The sequence below is a fragment of the Sus scrofa genome, chromosome 2, assembly GCF_054392235.1.
Source record: "Sus scrofa isolate SSC_HxYL_T2T_F1_AM1 chromosome 2, Sscrofa_HxYL_maternal_Yorkshire_Landrace_v2.0, whole genome shotgun sequence".
Taxonomy (NCBI): domain Eukaryota; kingdom Metazoa; phylum Chordata; class Mammalia; order Artiodactyla; family Suidae; genus Sus; species Sus scrofa.
The window spans coordinates 106,218,247-106,235,042 of NC_139384.1; the positions used below are offsets into that span (position 1 = coordinate 106,218,247).

The window sequence follows — 16,796 nt, forward strand, 5'->3', positions numbered from 1 at the left end:
TGCAGATGACATGATAGTGATGTACCAGAAAATCCTAAAGATGTACCAGAAAACTTAGAGCTCATCAATGAATTTGGCAAAGTTGCAGGATACAAAATTAATACACAGAAATCAACTGCATTTCTATATACTAACAAAGATCAGGAAGAGAAACTAGGGAAACAATCCAATTAACATCACATCAAAATTAATAAAATACTTAGGAATAAACCTACCTAAAGAGACAAAAGACCTGTATTCTGAAAACTATAAGACACTGATGAAAGAAATCAAAGATGACGTAAACAGATGGAAAGACATACCATGCTCTTGGAGTGGAAGAGTCAACATTATCAAAATGACTGTACTACACAAGCCAATCTACAGATTCAATGCAATCCCTATCAAATTACCAAGGACATTTTTCACAGAACTCGAACAAAATATTCTAAAGTTTGTTTGGAAGCACAAAAGCCCCAGAATAGCCAAAGCCGTCCTGAGAAAGAAAAATGGACCTGGAGGAATCAGGCTCCCTGACTTCAGACTATACTACAAAGCAGTAGTCATCAAAACCGTATGGTACTGGCACAAAGAGAAATATAGATCAGTGGAACAGGATAGAAAGCCCACAATTAAACCCACGTACCTACAGCCAACTAATCTATGACAAAGGAGGCAAGAATATGCAGTGGAGAAAAGACAGCCTGTTCAATAAGTGGTGCTGGGGAAACTGGACAGCCACGTATAAAAGAATGAAATTAGAACACTGCCTAACACCATACACAAAAATAAACTCAAAGTGGATTGAAGACCTAAATTAAATTCTTAGAGGAAAACAGGTGAATACTCTTTGACATAAACCACAGAAATATCTTCTCAGATGCACCTCCTAGAGTAATGACAATAAAAACAAAAACAAATGGGACTTAATTAAACTTAAAAGGTTCTGAACTCCAAGAAATGCAATTTTGAAATAAAGTATTCAGGAGTTCCCGTCGTGGCGCAGTGGTTAACGAATCCGACTAGGAACCGTGAGGTTGCGGGTTCGGTCCCTGCCCCTGCTCAGTGGGTTAACGATCCGGCGTTGCCGTGAGCTGTGGTGTAGGTTGCAGACATGGCTCGGATCCCGCGTTGCTGTGGCTCTGGCGTAGGCCGGTGGCTCCAGCTCCGATTCGACCCCTAGCCTGGGAACCTCCATATGCCGTGGGAGCGGCCCAAAGAAATAGCAAAAAGACAAAAAAAAAAAAAAAAAAAAAAAAAAAAAAAGAAATAAAGTGTTCAGCCTAAAATTTTTTAAATACACTTAAAAATATTTTTAATGAGGTAAAGAAATGCACTAAGTGAAAAGCAAGGAAATTTTATTATTTCCTTCAGTGAATATGTATAACTGGAAAATATATGTAATTCTGTGTTACTAGAAATATTTTGTTCTATATTTTTCTCCATGAGTAATTTAGAACCAGTTTACATATAAACAAGAAAGATAGTAATGAAGCTCATCTAAGGAATGATTGGAGGAAAATATGAATGTTTAGCCTGGAGTATATGTGTGAGAGCATGATGGCTGTCTTCGAGTCTCTCAAGTACCATAATATGGAAAAGAGTCCATATTTCCTCAGGAAGTCTCAGAGAGGCAACTAGACCCACTGGTAGGGGCTATAGTCATTGTCAATGTCAAAATGGTTATAACCTTGTTTGTTTATCAGCCATTTCAGCTCAGTGTAAGAAACACTTTCTAATGGAATGGGGCAAAAAGTGAGTGAATTTCTAGTCACTTGAAGGATTCAAACATAGATTGTCACCTACTTGATTGGACATTATAGAAGAGATTCAAGCATCAGAAGTGTGGCTTTTGGTGTAATCATACCAGCTGTATGAGAAGTGATTTAAACCTTCTGGGACACAATTCTCTATAAAATGGGAATTTTCTAAATTACCTTCATTTTTTTTTTAATTCAAGTTTTAAATCATTTTAATTCTGCATTTTTGTAATTACATTTGGTTATCTTTTCCAGATTTACTTGAGATTGGCTTTGTATCACTTGAAAGACATCACACTATATTTGTGAGAATTAATTTAGATGTTTAAAAAAGTATTTGTAAAAATGAAAAACTATGTTTTATATTATTGGTGAACATCACTGACCATTAGGAAAATGCAAATTAACACCACAGTGAGATACCACTACACAATTATTAGAATGGGTAAAATTAAAAATACCAGTGGTACCAATTGTTGACAAGATGCAGAGCAATTATATCTCTTATACTTTGCTAGGGGAATATAAAATGGTACAGCCACTCTAGTAAACAGTTGGTACATTTTATATAAAGCTAAAAATATATTTATCATGAAACCTAGTAATCCAACTACTGTATATTTACTCTAGAGAAAACTTCTATTTACACAAAATTCTGTACTGTCAACAATCCAGTATTCTCCAATGGGTGAATAAATAAACTGTGGTACATTCCATATACTACTCAGCAATAAAAAGGAACAAATTTTATTCATGCAACAATCTGCATGGATCTCAATGCCATTGTGCTAATTGAGAAAGCAATCTCAAAAAGTTACATGTAGTATGATTCTATTTATATGACATTCTCAAAATGGCAAAATTCTAGTGATAGAGAGTAAGTGGTGTCAGGAGCTAGGGTTGAGGGGAGGGTGTGACTATAAAAGGATAGCATGAGGAAGTTACTTTGGGGTGGTGGAATAATTCTATATACTAATTGTGGTGATCACTACATTATTATATGTGATAATTCCCAGGCTAGGGCTTGTATCAGGGCTGCAGCTGCCAGCCTATGCCACAGCAACAGCAATGCAGGATCAAAGCTGTGTCTGCAGCCTACACCTCAGCTCCTTGCAATGTGGATTCTTAACCCCCTGAGGCCAGGAATCAAATCTGAGTCCTCATGGATACTAGCCAAGTTTTCTACCACTGAGCTAAAATGGAAACTCCTTAAACCTTTTTTTTAATTGAAGAGAGCCCCAGAAATAAGGTGTGAGATGTACTTACTTGACAATAATTTCACTCTTCTTTAAAGGAATAAATGGTCAAATTGAAAGTAAATTCAGGTAAAACCTTTATATTTTATTCTTATTTTCAAATTTTACAACCCCATTTTCAAAGGAAGGCTCCAGAAAAATATTTTCACATAAATGTTCACAGCCATCGTTCAATTGCAATTTTTTTTTAACTATTTATCCATTATTGTACAGATAAATAGTAGGATCTTGCCAGGTTCTACTTTAGCTGCTGATTCTGTTTTACTGGACTAAATTTACTTTCAATCAAATTGCATAATAAACACAAAAGCTTAAAATTTTTTCCTATCCTCGGTTAAGATTTACAGAGAGTTTGTCCCAAGAGTGAATTTTTCTAATCAGATGATCCTTATGAATACTAAAATATTAGTGTTTCTCGGACAGTATAAGACTGTTCTTGGCTGACATTATCAATGTTCAATTATTTTCAGTTCTTTTTTCTAGCTATGGAAAAGGTTACATTTCTTCCACAAGTTAGGCAGGGCTGTGTGACTAGTTCTGCTGACGAATAGTGACCAGAGGTGATATGGTCAAAGCATTTAAGATTCAGTGCATGATTCACCAGGCTGTCTTTCCTGGCACCAAGAACCCGGAGACGTCATTCAGGTGGACAGACCAGAGGAAGGAAGAAATTTGGAATGCTGAGCCACTATATGAAGGGCTACCCTGGGGAAACTCCTGGACTCTTAGCAGATTTGCCTGAGTAAGAAATTTCTTTGTGATAAGCCTCTGAGATTTTGGCATAGTTTATTACTGCAGCATTCCCTATTTGAACCTGACAAATAGAATCTGTATACTAACTTCACCTATGTTAAAGCTTTTCACAATCTTTAGTGTTTTTCATATATCACTTGATAGTTGTATGTGTAAAAAACTGTGTATGTATCTATGTGCAGCTTTTCCAATAAGAAAATATTTAATATAATTAGCATTTCAATTCATAATTTATTTTTCAGTCTCTACCACCAACTTAGGATCTCAAATTTCTAATCAAATTATCAGTATTTTAAATTATGTATATCTATATCTCAAACTTATACCTCATGCTAATCATTATCAACCAGTTTAAAAGGGGTACATTTGTTTATGCAGTCTTTCAATTCACTGAATAACCATGGCTGTTTCTATTCATGTTCCCTAGGAAGCAGACCCTGAGATAGAGTTTTGCATGCAGGAAAATATATTAGGGGGTTCTCTTGGAATTAACACTTATGAAATGCAGGATTGGAAAGTGGGAGAAATTGGGTTGTAAAATAGATATAACAAACCCTAAACTGACCCTTGGGTCACTCTTCAGCAGTGTTCCAAGTTGAGGCAAGGGTGCTGGGCCTCTGTATTCCCATCCATGATGAGTCACTGGATAAAGTCTGCCCCTAGGAAATGGGTGATCTTAGGTAAGGCAATTTCTGGTTGGAGCTAATATCTGGAGAGCTCTGAGCCAGAGTATTCCCAGCAACCGGACAAATAAGTCCTTCAGTCCTGAAGAAGAAGCTGGTGTTCACTAAACCTGGTAATCATGAAGAGATGATTACCTGACACTTTCACATGATCACCACCTCCATCATCATTATCACATTTACTGACAATTTTACTATGTGCCAGGCACATGTCCTAAGTACTGTGAAATTAACTCATCTAATTCCCCATATAGCCCTGTAATAAAATCTCAAATGCTCTGCCTTCAAAAATAAAAATCAGTATAGGTATACAGCAGAAATTGGCACAACACTGTAAATCAACTGTATTTTAACTTTTTTTGTTGTTTTTTTAGGGCTGTACCCACAGCATATATGTAAGTTCCCTGGCTAGGGGTTGAATCCGAGCTGTAGCTGCCTGCTTACACCACAGCCACAGCAACACCAGATCCTAGCCACATCTGTGACCTACGCCACACAGTTCATGGCAACACTGGATCCTTAACTCACTGAACAAGGCCAGGGAATTGAACTTGCATACTCATGGATACTAGTCAGGTTCATTACCACTGAGCCACAATGGGAACTCCAACTATATTTTAATTTAAAAAAATTTAAAAACACAGTATAGATGATTTCCGCAACATACCGCAATCCCAGAAATGCTTTGCTAATGACCAATCAGTAATTCCTATTGTAAGTTACTCTATCCAGTATGAGCAGCCCCATTCAGTGACTCATTGGCCATGATAGTTACTTTTGTCATAGGCTGCACCTTCTAAATCATAGATGGTATTATTAAGGTCTATAATTTACTTTAAAATAATTGAGCATTGATAATATGATTTTATGTGTGAATACATATATGTGTTAATTTAAACACATCATAAGTGCTGTTGATTGCTTTAATTTAGGAATTCACAATCTCAGGTATAGTCAGCTGCTATTTAGCCAAAAGGCCACACTCTAGAGGAAGCTACAAGTGTTTTAGCAATACTTATCTTGACTAACACCAGAATTTTGCTAATTAGCATAATGCATATTAGCAATCAGTTTTCATTGATGAAATCAGTGTTGTTTGAGGTATGTGGATTTGCTAATATTTTTTGACATTCCACCTTTGCTGAAGAATAGGGTATAAAAATCTGCCAACCACCATAATCTCTATCATTAAAAAAGGTACCAAGATTCGATCCCTAATATGTCCTGTATCCAGCTATTGATTCATTTGGATTCTGGTTGTCTGAATCCTTCCTTAAAATATTACTGCATCTATCCTAAGTGAACATTTCATGCACCTTGTAGTGGTAGCTGGTCTTCAAATGGATCCTTATTTCCCAGTGATACATACCATCCCTTTGTGTAGTTCCCAGGATGACATTGAATAGAGATGACCTGTGTGAATGACATATTCTGGAAATGAAGATAATGCCTTCCAAGGCCAAGCTTTTTTTTTTTTTTTTTTTTTGTCTATTTGCCTTTTCTTGAGCCACTCCTGGGGCATATGGAGGTTCCCAGGCTAGGGGTCTAATCGGAGCTGTAGCCACTGGCCTACACCACAGCCACAGCAATGCAGGATCCAAGCCATGTCTGCGACGCACACCACAGCTCACGCAACGCCAGATCCTTAACCCACTGAGCAAGGCCAGGGATCAAACCTGCAACCTCATGGTTCCTAGTTGGATATATTAACCACTGCCAAGTGGGAACTCCCAAGGCCAAGTCTTAAAAGGTGTTACAGACTCTGCCTTTTTCTCTCTTGGATTATCTATTTTGAAGGAAGACAGCCATCATGCTGTGAAGCTTTTATGGAGGGATCCGAATGGGGTGGAAATCAGGTATACTGCCAATAGTCAGCACTAACATTCTAGCTATGTGAGTGAGCCATTTGAACTAGCCAGGCCTAGTCAAGCCTTCAGTTAACAATAGCTCCAGCCAACATCTTGACTTTTGGAAGACCATGAACCAAAACTACCCAGCCAACTTGATTTATCCCTTATCTATAGAAACTATAAGATAATAATATTTATTGTTATTTTGAGTCACTAAGTTTGGGGGTAATTTGTTATGCAGCAATAGACGTCTAATACATCATAGCAAATAAAAAGAGAGCTGGAACTGAATTAATCTTACAGATTTATAAACTATTGTTGTAAGCCTCCCTACTAATAACTATTTAATGTTTAAAATGTCTATTTTATGACTCAATTTGGTCTAATACTTGCTTGCATTATAACTAGTAACAAAGCTATGTCAGAGTAAACGCTCTCTTCACCTACCTCAAAAGTTGGTGGCTACTTTTACCTGTCAAAAAGAACAAAATAATTGTGCATGATCAAATTAACTTCGATAATTTTGCAAGAGCATCCTATTGATTTTTCTGTCTGCTATAGCTCTGTCCATTTCTCTTTATCACCACCATCAATCCAGTCCAGACTACCTTCATCTCTTACCCTGGACCACTTAATCATCTTCCCACTCATTTAGTAATATCCATTGGTGCTCTTCCAACCCATTATCAATTAGAGTTAGAGTGATCCTTTTCAAACACAAACCTATCCAAATCTATACCATTCCAGCCTCCATTTAAAATCTTTTAGGTGTCAGCAAAGATCATAAGGAAAAGACATAGCCTGACATGGCCTACCAAACTCCTGCCCAGTCTGGACCTACCAACATTTTGAGTGTTGTCTTGAACTCGACTCCCTCTTGCTCTCTTAGATTGCCCTGTCACTGGCCTTCCCTCAATTACTAGTACTTTTCCTGTTCCCACTCACAATAGAGATTTGTATATAGTATTTTCTCTGCCTTGAAATTTCTTCCTTTCCTCTTCGTCTAGTTCAAGTCTGTCTGTACTTCATATCTAGTGCATATGTCAGGTTCTTCAGCAAAACTTCCCCCAGTCTCCCTGATTGACTCTTACGGCACATTATTGACTCCTTGTATACCTGTCACATTGCAGTTTTACATTTATTTATGTTATTATCTAATGTTTGTGTTTACTGCTAGATCTTACATTCTATAAGAGCAGGTACCATATCTAATTAACTCATTTATGTATGTCCTGGAGTCCAAGAACATAGTGCATATTTGATAAATATTTGATTAAAGACTTAAAAAGTGATTATCTAATTGAATGAATTCAGATGGGTAAAATGTTGCCTCTGAGCCAGAATGCCTAGATCCAAATTCTGGCACTTCCTAAGTATGTAATGTTAAAATGCTTATATCTCATTGTTCTTTAGATTTTTCCTCTGTAAATTGGAAATAATAATTACCTTATAGGGTTTTACAAGGAATAAATGAGTTAATTTACATTAAGGGCTTAAAGCTACTCCTGACACATTAAGTACTATTTACGGCAAGTTCAATTATTATTGTTATTGCTAATATACTTGGTCATTTTGTCATGCTAGTTCTCTAGGCCATGGATACCAGTTCTTTGTATAAATTCATTCCTTTCTTATAGATAACAAATGTCAAGTGTCTATGTGGAAACAAGAAGCTATGTCAAAGACACAAATTGAGGGCAGAGTTTATGAATCTCTTTGAGCTGTCCAGTTTTGACTGATACCAATGTTAGCCCCCATATCACTGGTGTTTCTTTGATAATTTACTACTTACACAAAAAGATAAAGAAAGCAGTGTTTGAATTAAATGAGAATTTCAAAGAGTTCTATACCTATATTTTACTAGGGCACCAAAAAGAGTTCATGCACCAAAGTTCACACACCAGAAAGAATTGAGTCTACTATCTCTCAGTTATTTTTCATTAGTTACCTATCTGTGCTTCAAATAATGGCAAGAGATTAATATAATATATTAATACTACTGATCTCTTTGGAATATAGATCTTCCATACTTTTTTTTTTTTTTTTTCCCAGTCTCACCCAGGGCATGTGGAAGTTCCCAGACCAGGGATCAAATCTGTGCCACAGCAGTAATCCAAACCGCTGCAGTGATGATGCTGGATCCTTAACCCACCGCATCACAAGAGAACTCCAGACCTTCCATACTTTTAAGGCACTGACTTTAAAATGTTAAAGCTACAGATTTGTAACTTTTGAACACTATATGTTATAAACTATTGAAATAATGTCTTTTCTGTCTTGACAGTGGAAGTGTTCATCCTCAATGCAACCACAGCAATGGTTGGATCTAGCTACTATTGCCTTTTACAGAAATTGTGAATGCTGCATTTTATTAGATTCAGCATCACCACCCATAGATAGGTTCCCTGTGAGCCGCCATTAATTTGGACAATAGGTCATAAACTGAAGGGTTGTTTTATATAAGTGTTACAAGTGGTGCGTTCTGCTCTTTGTTTACTACCAACCATGAAAAACAACACTGTACTTTCCAGAGAAACTGAGATCACCCAGTCCTTGCAACTTAGGTCATTTTAGTCTTAGAGCGAAAAAAAAAAAAAAAAGAATTCTTTTCAACTCCTTGCCAGTTCCTCTTGGCTTTTTTGAGAAGGCGATACCTCTGAAAGAAAATAGATCAAAGTTACATGGGACTAAGGGCAGATCAGATAGCTATACTTTGTAGTCTGTTGAAAACAGAGCTAGCTTTACTGGAAAAGAGATTATGTGTTAAAGTTATTAGGAGCAGAGGAAAGGTTTGAAGGCTTACTAGCCTAAAAAACCAACTTCCATTCCTCTACCAACTTGTCAGACCTTAAAGTTCCACCATTAGAAATTCACTTGTTTGCATTTTAAACAATAATTCCTTAAAGAAGTTACCTATGGGAAAAAAGTGAATTCTCTATCAATTCTTTTTCCTGAAAGTGAATTTTGAAAGCACTGAGACCAAGAGGTAATACTAGCTCCTAAAAGCTCTGATTTGACTTTAGGAGTGCTGTGGAGAGAAAAGGTCGGAAGAGTACAGGTTCCATTTGAGGAGAGGCTAGAGGGAAATCTGTGACCATAGAAAACAGTGATTTCAATGTGTGATGACTGTGAGGAGAAAGAGAAAAAAGAAGTGGATTTTTTTTTCATTTGTTGCTCTGGGCATCTACGATACAAGAAAGAAAATATATTACTATATGATGAGACAGAATGAAAATAACAAAGAGAAAATAGGAGAATCATTCCCCTGTCATGCCTAGAATGTGAGAGCAACTTCACTTTCTTAAATATCCTAGATATTTGCTTTTTTCTGACCATAGTAACACTAAATTCATTCCCCACTTACATTGATTAGTACATATAAGGCACCTTGAGGGGAATACAAATGCTTTAAGTTTTCTATGTTTGAGAGGCTCTCCATGTATCTTATTCTCCAGAAACTCATCAAGGCATAAACCATTTACCTGTTACACTGAATATGATAGATTGAAACCCCTTCCATTAATAAGTGAGGAAACACAGGTCCCTTTGTCTTGTAGTAAGAAACCAAGGAAAATTCAGAAAGTAAAGGTAGGATGAACAGATAAGGAAGGAGGCTGGTACAGGTGTATATACTTACCTATTATTATGTGTTTGATATTTCCCAGTTGAACTAGAAAGGGAAAACAATGTGAGAGAAAAATCTATCACCTTGTGATGAGCAAAAGAATTTGTGGCCAGACAAGAATTTGCCAGTGGGTGTAGGAAACAGTAGGAACAGTAGGAGCAGAGGAGTTGTCCCAATTTACACCCCCACCAGGAATGTACAAGAATAGTAATATCTAATTTTGAAAATGTTACTGTGTAGTGTTATCTGATTATGGTTTTAATTTTGCATTTCCCCCAAGAAAAATGATATTGAATCTTTTTTCACATGCTTCTTGACCATTTAGAGATGTAGATTCATGCAATGCATATTCAAATCTTTTGCCCATTTTTCAAAAAATTGAATTGTTTTTCTCTTATTGATTTATAGTAGTACCTTATATATTTTGGATATAAGTTCTTTGTCAAAGGTGTTTTATATTTTTCTCTTCCTACTCCGTGTATCTTTTTTTCATTCTCTTAAATTTTATTTTATTTTCGCTTATTAGGGCCACACCCACAGCCTATGGATGTTCCCACGCTAGGGATCGAATTGGAGCTTCAGCTGCCAGCGAAAGCCACAGTCCAGAGCCACAGAAATGTGGGATCCAAGCTGCATCTGTGACCTACACCAAAGCTCACGGCAATGCCAGATCCTTAACCCACTGAGCAAGGCCAGGGTTCAAACCTACATCCCCATGGATTCTAGTTGTGTTCGTTAACCTCTGAGGCACAAAGGGAATGCCCTAAAAATGATTTTTGATAAATGAAAGTTCTTAAATTAATGAAGTCTATTTTATTAGTCTCTTTTTTCATGATTTGTGCTTTTGTGTTTAAGAAACATTGACTATCTTAAGGTCATGAAAATATTCTCTTATGTTTTCTTCTAGAAGTTTCATTGTTTTATGCTTCACTTTAGATCTTTGATCCATTTTGAGTTAGTAAGTGTGTATAATATGAGAAAAGGGTCAGGGTTAAAAACTGTCCATATAAATATTCAATTGATCCAAGACCATTTATTCAAAAGATTATCTTTTCCTCCACTGACTTGCACCTTTGGCAGAAATCACATAATTTTAAACGTGTGATGACTTCCCTGAAATATTCTATCAAACATATTGTTTGAGTGAACGATACATTCAGTTGGTAAAAAAAATCAAAATAAGAAATGAGAAAGGAGCAGTCACAACAGATACTACAGAAATACAAAAAACCATGAGAGAATACTATGAACAATTGTATGCCAACAAATTTGACAACCTAGAAGAAATGGACAACTTTCTAGAGACTTACAGCCTGCCAAAACTGAACCAATAAGAAACAGATAAACTAAACAGACTGGTCACTAGAAATGAAATTGAGTATGTCATAAAAAAAAAAAAAAAACCTACAAATAAAACTCCAGGACCAGATTGCTTCGAAGAAGAATTCTACCAAACATACAAAGAGGAACTTATACCCATCCTCCTTAAACTTTTTCAAAAGGTTGAAGAAGAAGTAACACTCCCAAAGACATTCTATGAGGCCACCATCACTCTAATTACAAAACCAGACAAAGACACCACCAAAAAAGTAAACTGTAGGCCAATATCTTTGATGAATATAGATGAAAAAATTTTTCAACAAAATTTTAGCCACTGAATCCAACAACATATAAAAAAAGATCATACACCACAACCTGGTGGGATTCATCCCAGGTTCATAAGGATGGTTCAACATATGCAAACCAATCAACATCATACACCACATTAACAAAAGAAAAGTCAAAAACCACATGATCATCTCAATAGATGCAGAGAAGCATTTGACAAAGTCCAACATCCATCATGAAAAAAACTCTTACCAAAGTGGGTATAGAGGGAACATATCTTAACATAATCAAAGCCATTTATGACAAACCCACAGCAAATATAATACTCAAGGGAGAAAAGCTGAAAGCCTTCCCAGTAAAATCTGGAACAAGACAAGAATGCCCACTCTCAACACTGTTATTCAACATAGTACTGGAAGTTCTAGACACAGCAATTAGACAAACAAAAGAAATAAAAGGTATCCAAATAGGAAGAGAAGAGGTAACACTGTCACTCTATACATGATACTCTATATACAAAACCCTAAGGACTCAACCCAAAAGCTACTTGAACTGATCCAAAAATTCAGCAAAGTAGCAGGATATAAGATTAACATGCACAAATCCATTGCATTTCTGTTTACTAACAATGAAATATTAGAAAAAGAATAAAAAATACAACACCTTTTAAAATTCCACACCAAAAAAACCAAATACCTGGGAATACACCTGACCAAGGAGGTGAAAGACTTATATACTGAGAACTACAAAACACTGATCAAGAAAATTATAGAAGATGTAAAGAAATGGAAAGATATTCCATGCTCCTGGGTTAGAAAAAATAATACTGTAAAAATGGCCATACAACCCAAAGCAATCTACAGATTCAATGCAATCCCTATCAAATTACCCATGACATTTTTCACAGAACTAGAACAATCAATTCAAAAATTTATATGGAAACATAAAAGACCCAGAATTGCCAAAGCAATCCTGAGGAACAAAAACCAAGCAGGAGGCATATCTCTCCCAGACTTCAGGCAATATTCCAAAGCCACAGTCATCAAGACAATGTGGTACTGGTACAAAAACAGACATACAGACCAATGGAACAGAATAGAGAACCCAGAAATAAACCCAGACACCTATGGTCAATTCATCTTTGACAAAGGAGGCAAGAATATAAATGGGAAAAAGACCGTCTTTTCAGCAAGTAGTGCTGGGGAAACTGGACAGCTGCATGTAAACCAGTGACACTGGAACACACCCTCACGCCATGCACAAAAATAAACTCAGAATGGCTTAAAGACTTAAATGTAAGACAAGACACCATCAAAGTCCTAGAAGAGAACACAGGCAAAACATTCTCTGACATCAACCATACAGATGTTTTCTCAGGTCAGTCTCCCTAAGCAACAGAAATAAAAGCAAAAATAAACCAATGGGACCTCGTCAAACTGACAAGCTTTTGCACAACAAAGGAAACCAAAAAGACAACTTAGAGAACGGGAGAAAACAGTTTCAAAGGATGCAACTGACAAGGGCTTAATCTCTAGAATATACAAGCAACTTATACAACTCAACAGCAAAAAAGCCAACAACCCAGTTGAAAAATGGGGAAAGACCTGAATAGACATTTCTCCAAAGAAGTTATACAGACGGCCAAGAAGCACATGAAGAAATGCTCAACATCCCTGATTATCAGAGAAATGCAAATCAAAAGTACCGCAAGATACCACCTCATACCAGTCAGAATGGCCATCGTTAGTAAGTCCACAAATAACAAACGCTGGAGAGGATGTGGAGAAAAGGGAACCCTCTTGCACTGTTGGTGGGAATGTAAATTGGTACAACCACTATGGAGAACAGTATGGAGGTATCTTAGAAATCTATACATAGAACTACCATATGATCCAGCAATCCCACTCTTGGGCATATATCCAGAAAAACTTTCCTTGAAAAAGACACATGCACCCGCATGTTCTTTTCAGCACTATTCACAATAGCCAAGACATGGGAACAACCCAAATGTCCACTGACAAATGATTGGATTAGGAAGAGTGGTATATATACACAATGGAATACTACCCTGCCATAAAAAAGGACAAAAATAATGCCATTTGCAGCAACATGGATGGAACTAGAGACCCTCATACTGAGTGAAGTAAGTCAGAAAAAGACAACTACCATATGATATCACTTATATCTGGAATCTACTATATGGCACAAATGAACCTTTCCACAGAACGGAAAATCATGGACACGGAGAAAAGACTTGTGGTTACCAAGGGAGAGGGGGAGGGAGTGGGATAGATTGGGAATTTGGGGTTAATAGATGCAGACTATTGCATTTGGAATGGATAAGCAATGAGATCCTGCTGTGTAGCACTGGGAGCTATGTCTAATCACTTATGATGGAGCCTGATAATGTGAGATAAAAGAAAGTATACATATATGTATAACTGCATCACCATGCTTTACAATAGAAAATAGGCAGAATAGTATAAACCAGCTATAACAAAAAAAATCTTTGTATAAAAAAATCAAAACAAATTAGTGAAGAAACTAAATTCAAAAGAGTGTAAAATTTCAAATGATGAAGAGCAGAAGTAAATCTACCTTCTATCCTTTTTGTGATGTTTCTTCTCCAGAAGCTATCACAAGTGTCAGTTCCCAGATATGCCAATAACTCTGCTTAGCTTTTTAGGGTCCTGAATGGAGAAACCCCTTTATTCCAAAGTCTACCCTCAGATTCTAATGTAATGACTTCTTTAGGTGATTAAGTTTCTAGGTCGTGCTGATACCAGTTTGTTCCAACATAATTTGAAAGTCCATTTTCCTTCACTCTTTTAAAAAGCATATGACTGGATTTATTTTAAAGCCCAATTAGATAAAGCCTGTATTTTGTTAGGAGGATTCAACTTACTTATATTTATTGTATTTACATTTATTCCTGCCACTTTATATATTTTTTACTACTTTTTCTTTTCTGCATTTTGTGGAATTAATTAAGCTTGTCTTTTTTGTTTGTTTTAGTAGTTTATAAATATTATCTTATTTTTATTCTGCTCCTAGATATTTAAATTTTAACTTCCATATTATATATATTTGCTCCTAAAATCTAGAATTAAGCAGCATATGTAAACTGCTCTTGATCCTGCCCTTCTCCTCTGTTTTCTCATACAACTTAAACAGAAGCAGATCTGACTGAAGCTTATATAATTTGGGGGGTCCTCTTTAAAATAATTTTAAATTCTAAATTTAAAAATTGAGTAAGAGAGTGAACATTTATTTAGAATGAGAAAAGAAATTAGAACAAATTATAACTTACAATTTTGCAAATTTACAAATCCTTAAAAAAGGATAGTTCCATGTGAGAAAAAGAGTGTGTGTGTGTGTGTGTGTGTGTGTGTGTGTGTGTGTGAATGGGTCACTTTGCTGTACGGTAGAAAATTGACAGAAAACTGTAAACCAACTATAATGGAAAAATTAAAATTATGATAGTTCCATAAACATAACAGTATCTAGAGAAAAACAGTATTTTTATTAACTGCCTGGGACACTTCCATGTACTTTTTTTCCACACATTTTCTTTCTTTTCTTTTTTTGAATCTGTAGGTTTGCATTTCTTTCTTTTTTTTTTTTTTTTTTTTTTTTTTTTTTAGGGCCATGCCCACAGCACATGGAGGTTCCCAGGCTAGGGGTTCAATTGGAGCTATAGATGCCAGCCTACACCACAGCCACAGCAACACCAGATCTGAGCCATGTTTGTAACCCACACCACAGCTCACAGCAACACTGGATCCTCAACCCACTGAGTGATGCCAGGGATTGGACCCGCAACCCCATGGTTCCCAGCTGGATCCATTTCCACTGCGCCACCATGGGAACTCCTTGCACTTCTGATTATGGGAAGACTAACCCACAAACTGCCTTCTAGCAGTGTATATTTCATGCTTGATCCCTGCACCCCCCCCCACTATCTGTATAACTTCCAGTGCTGGGTACCATGGGATACTCTCACATCATGACACAGTCCTAGGCTCTGCAGCTTTGCCAAGTGAGTCAGCATAGTTGGAAACAGGATTCCTAAGAATCCTTCAAACTGACTGAACTACCTAAGTATACTGTCCTATATCCAAATTAATTTCCTCAACTCAACTCCCCCTGGCCAAATCCCAAAAATATCCAAGGCTACACAGTACTGTTGGTCTGGAAATGTATAACAGAGAGGAAATCAGAGAATAAACAAGAAGTGATCAAATGAGTACTTTAGCAAGACTTTTAATATTTTCAACTATTTTATATTTTACGGAAGTTTTTTTTTTTTTTTTTTTGCCTAGTCTCACCACATTATTTAATATAGTATTGGAAGTCCTAGCCACAGCAATCAGAGAAGAAAAAGAAATAAAAAGGAATACAAATTGGAAAGGAAGAAGTAAAACTATCACTGTTTGTAGATGACATGATAGATATTATACATTGAAAATTCTAGGGAGTTCCCGTCGTGGCACAGTGGTTAATGAATCTGACTAGGAACCATGAGGTTGCGGGTTCAATCCCTGCCCTTGCTCAGTGGGTTAATGATCCGGCGTTGCCGTGAGCTATGGTGTAGGTCACAGATGTGGCTCAGATCCCGTGTTGCTGTAGCTCTGGCATAGGCTGGCAGCTACAGCTCTGATTCCACCCCTAGCTTGGGAACCTCCATATGCCATGACAGCGGCCCAAGAAATGGCAAAAAAAAGAAAAAGAAAAAGAAAATTCTAAAGATACCACCAGAAAATTATTAGAAATAATAAATAAACTCAGTAAAGTTTCAGTATACAAAACTAATATATAAAAATCTGTTGCATTTCTATACACTGACAATGAATTATTAGAAGGAGAGATTAAGAAAACAATCCTATTTACAACTGCATAAAAAAAGAATAAAATACCTAGGCTAAATCTAACATAGGAGCTAAAAGATCTGTACTTGGAAAACTATATGACACTGATGAAAGAAATTGAAAATATGCATTCCCTGGTGGCTCAGTGTGTTAAGGATCTGGCATTGTCACTGCTGTGACTCTGGTTACTGCTATAGCATGGGTTTGATCCTTGACCCAGGGACTTATACATGCCAGAGGCATGGCAAAAAAAAAAAAAAAAAAAAAAAAAGAAAAGAAAATCAGACAAGAAACCCCCACATTTTTATTATTTTTCTGTTCACTGTATGGAAAGGTAAAAGAAAAAAGAAAGAAACTGAAGATGACACAAACAAATAGATGTACCATACTCATGGATTGCAAGAATTAATTTGT

At 36.4% G+C, this 16,796-nt stretch overlaps 1 long non-coding RNA gene across 1 annotated transcript in view; it reads left to right on the forward strand.

Annotated features, from left to right (window-relative positions):
* The window catches only part of LOC146405632 (uncharacterized), a 29,322-nt gene extending 25,585 nt beyond the window's left edge, over positions 1–3,737 (forward strand). Inside the window, exon 4 of the long non-coding RNA XR_014838235.1 lies at positions 3,600–3,737. This is a non-coding gene — a long non-coding RNA (uncharacterized LOC146405632). The remainder of the gene's footprint in view (positions 1–3,599) is intronic.
* Positions 3,738–16,796: the final 13,059 nt, after the last annotated feature.